Below are 4698 nucleotides of genomic sequence, written 5' to 3' on the forward strand. Positions count from 1 at the left end.
GAAGTCGGCTGCTTAACCGACTGAGCCACCCAGGCGCCCCGATGAGTGTCTTTTATCGTGAAAGTAGGTTGAATATTGTCAAGTACTTTTCTGCATCAATTGATATGACCTTTATTTAAACCTTCATTTTATTCATGTGTTGTATTATGTTATTAATATTTTTACATTGAGCTATATTTGTGTTCCTGGGATAGATCCCACAGGGTCACAATATATAATCCTCCTATGCTGCTGGATTTGGTTTGTTGGTATTTTATGGAATATTTAACATTTATGCTCATAAGGGATATTGATGTATAGTTTTCTTTTGAAGTCTTCGTCTGGGTTTGCTCTCAGGGTAATGCTGGCCTCATAGAATGAGTCAGGAAGTATTTTCTCCTCTTCTATTTTTGTGAAGAATTTGAGAAGGACTGGTATTAATTCTTCTTTAAATGTTTGGTAGAACCATCTGGTTCACCATTTCTTTTTTGGGGGAGGTTTTTGATTATTAATTCAATCTCTCTACTTCAGTTTGTTTGGATTTTCTGTTTCTTCCTGAGTCATTTTTGGTAATCTTTGTGTTTCTAGGAATTTATACAGTTCATCTACATTGTCGAATTTATTGGCATACAGTTGTTGATAGTATTCTCTTATAATCCTTATTATTTCTGTAGGGTTGGCAATAATTTCCTCATTTTCATTGATTAATGTCTTTTATATTTACTTAGGTTGTTCACTTTATCCATGTGCTGTATTCCTTCATGTGGATTTGAGTTGCTGTCTAGTATTCTTTCATTTCAGCCTGAAGGGCTCTCTGTAACATTTCTCATAGGGCAGGCCTCACTTCTTTCAGTGATTAGCCCCATTATCCACTTTCTCCATTTCATCTATTTGTTTTCTATAGCAGTTGCCAAAAATCTTTGAAGAGGGAAATAGAGGCCTTCATCCAGTCTGCTGTTGCCCAGACTTGGGAGGATTAGACTTCCAGATGTTGATGAATTTTTAGTATGGCTAAAGAGTTTAGGGGTTATTATGTTGTATTACAATGGTTAGAGTGTAGATACAATGTTCTACATTGTATACAGTGTTAGAATTTTCTACTTCCTTTCACCAATTTTTAAAGTGTGTTGTATATCATGCTGCTTTCTTGTTTGGTTAATGACATTTGGAATTTTCAGAATTATTTTGTTCCTAATCAAAGGTTACATGGTAATTAAATGGTTCCAAGCTCTTCAGTAGACAAGCCCTGGGGAATGCTGCTACCATTGTATGCACTTAGTACTGTATCCTTGATGCGTGCAGCCTATTCCCACACCCCCACACATTCATGAGAAGAGCTTCTCATATGAGACTTCCTCTGAGGTAAAAAGAGCTAATCCGGTGCCTGGCTGCTGCCCTTTGGCTGGCCCAGCAGAGAGATGATGTTCCAGTGTCTCTGACAGCTTCTTGAGCAACTATACTTAAGTCTCTTCTTCCCAAGGTGAGACTTTCTGGGGTGGGTCCTTCTGAGACTCCAAGAAGACATGTGACTTCTGAGAAACCTCTCATTTTGTCATCCTATATCAATCTCATGGGCTTTTTATAAGGATCAAATGAGAAAACAGGTGTATAGGCATACCTCGAGATAGTGCAGGTTTGGTCAGACCCCTGCAATAAAGCAAGTATCACAAAAAAGCAAGTCAAATTAATTTTTTGGTTTCTTGGTACATAATAAGAGTTATGTTTACACTGTAGTCTATTAAGTTTGCAATAGAATTATATGTAAAAAAAATGTTCACACCTTAATTTTTTTTTTTTTTTTTTTTTTAACGTTTATTTATTTTTGAGACAGAGAGAGATAGAGCATGAACGGGGGAGGTTTCAGAGAGAGAGGGAGGCACAGAATCTGAAACAGGCTCCAGGCTCTGAGCTGTCAGCACAGAGCCCGACGCGGGGCTTGAACTCACATACCGCGAGATCGTGACCTGAGCCGAAGTCGGACGCTTAACCGACTGAGCCACCCAGGCGCCCCTCACACCTTAATTTAAAAATACTTTGTTGCTGTGGAGCCTGGATGGCTCAGTCGGTTAAGCATTCAACTTCAGCTCAGGTCATGATCTCACAGTTCGTGAGTTCCAGCCCCACATCGGGCTCACTGCTGACAGCACAGAGTCTGCTTTGGATCCTCTGTCCCCCTCTCTCTCTGCCCCTCCCCTGCTTGTGCACATGCTCTCTGGCTCTCAAAAATAAAAAATAAACATTAAAAAAATACTTTGCTGCTAAAAAACTGCTAACCATTGTCTGAGCTTTCAGCCAATCACAGACAGCAGCTGACTGATCAGGATGGAGGCTATTGTAGGTTGGGGAGCTGTGGCAATTTCTTAAAGTGGGACAACAATGAAGTCTGCCGCATTCAGTGACTCTTCCTTCCCTTACTGTTTCTCTGCAGCACGTGATGCTGTTTGATAGCATTTTACCCACAAAACTTCTTTTGAAATTGGAGTCAATTCTCTCAAACCCTGCTGCTGCTTGATTGACTAACTTTAAATCGTATTCTAAATCCTTCGTTGTCATTTCAACAATCTTCAGCTTCATGGCATCTTCCCCAGGAGTACATTCCATCTCAAGAAACCACTTTCTTTGTTCATCAGCAAGAAGCAACTCCTCATCCATTCAAGTTTTACCAGGAGATGGTAGAAATTCAGTCATACTTTCAGGCTCCACACCTGATTCTAGTTCTCTTGCTATTTCCACCACAGCTGCTGTTACTTCCTCTGCTGACATCTTGAACCTTCAATTTGTAAAAAGCACAACAAAGTGAAGTTCAATAAAACAAGATATGCCTGCATTTTTCCAACCTGATTTTAGGGCAATGGCACACAACCTCAGGTACTGTTAATACTGTGTTGCATCCAGCCTCCATCAACCTAAAAACCCTTTAGGAAAAGCAATTAAATGATAAACACTTAGGAGAAAGATTACTTGTGCTACTTACTTCTTGACAGAGAACAGGGCCCTCTGCCCGACTTCATTCACCATCACTTCGACTAGGTGTTAAGTAGAATAATTCTCTTTGGCAAACATCAGCTCTTCTGGAATTTATGAGAATGTTTAGGGAACTCTGAGAGAGAGGAGCTATTGCCAAGAATAAGAAAGATCATAGGTTTACTCTTGCTTTCATCTTTATCTGTGGTAGAAAAATTATTATTTTTAAAATCTGAATTGTTCATTGACTTTGTTTTGTCCTTTGTATTTCTGTGGCAATCCTGGTTTCTAATTCTTATGGGCTTTAACTGAGCACCAATTGTCCCTGTGACTTCAGATGATGCACCCCTCTCTCCTTGAGAGGAGGTACCTGGTCAGGATAACTTGCTTAGTATTCCCAAAGCCATTGCTCTGATGGAAGCAAGTCCAGCAGGCCCAGACAGAGGGCTTGGATTTTCAGATACTTGGCTCAGTCCTGGAAGCAGTGACATGGGCTATTGCCTGGCCAAAGGAAGAGCTCTAAGCGTTCAGTAATTATGCTTTTAGTCTGCAGAAGGCCACAAATGATTGGGATCAGTGGCATGGAGAATAAGAGAGAAAACTTAGTTAATCAGGAGCCCAGCACAGAACCACGTTTGAGGAGAGTGGAGAAGCCAGTAGGATTACATGAGATGAGCTTCCTTCCTTCCCACTGGAATGTGATGCTACTTGTTATGTTATACAACAGGCCTTTTGAGTTATCTGTCCAACACTGGAACTTTTTCACCCAGGTCTATCTACACGTTCTAGCTCAAATCGCCCTGTGGCACGTTTTACATATACATGTATTATGGACTGTGTCCAATCCACAGTCTTCCTGGCCCCACTACTCCAGCCACTGTTGCAGTAACCAGTTCACACAAGCTTTGACCATCTCCACTGAAGTGCAACCTGACAGGGGCGCCTGGGTGGCTCGGTAGGTTAAGTGTCCGACTTCGGCTCAGGTCATGATCTCGCGGTCTGTGAGTTCGAGCCCCGTGTCGGGCTCTGTGCTGACAGCTCAGAGCCTGGAGCCTGTTTCGGATTCTCTGTCTCCCTCTCTCTCTGCCCCTCCCCTGTTCATGCTCTGTCTCTCTCTGTCTCAAAAATAAATAAACGTTAAAAAAAAAAAAAAATTTGAAGTGCAACCTGACAGTGCCTCACCTCAGGTCTGCAATATATTACCTCTTGCTTTCTAACCAGAGGAAAGGCCCTGCTCAGGACTCACACATGTGCAACCTGGAAACCTGGGGGCCTGACACCTATGGGGCTGCCTTTGATGCATGTGGAAAGGAAGCCGATGTATAAATGCTTCCCCCTTTTATCCACGAGGCAGATCAGATGGTTTTGAGATGCACAGGGCTCCTCAGAAGTTCTGGCTGGCTGGAGCAGTGCCTTTGGTGGTGGCCATCCTGAGCGTGCATCCTTGTACTGGGTGTCCCTCTTTCCCTGTTTCCTCCCCCTTGGAATCTTGTTCCCAAATATACTACCTAACTGCACAGAAGCACTGGTCTCAGGCCCTGCTTTCAGGAGAACCCAGGCACTTGTGCAAGAAGGCTGGCTCATTCCACTGTCAATTAATAAAGTAAAGGTTTCCGGCACACAGGGATTAAATCTTAGCCTGAGAGACTAATCACCGATCACTGCAACAATGAGCCCAAGCTGACCCAGACAAAAGTCAGGCGGTGGTGTGGCATGACTCACCAAATTGTGGAAATAAAGGTTGTAGGCAGGAGG

The sequence above is a fragment of the Panthera onca genome, chromosome A1, assembly GCF_046562875.1.
Source record: "Panthera onca isolate mPanOnc1 chromosome A1, mPanOnc1 haplotype 2, whole genome shotgun sequence".
NCBI classification, from domain to species: domain Eukaryota; kingdom Metazoa; phylum Chordata; class Mammalia; order Carnivora; family Felidae; genus Panthera; species Panthera onca.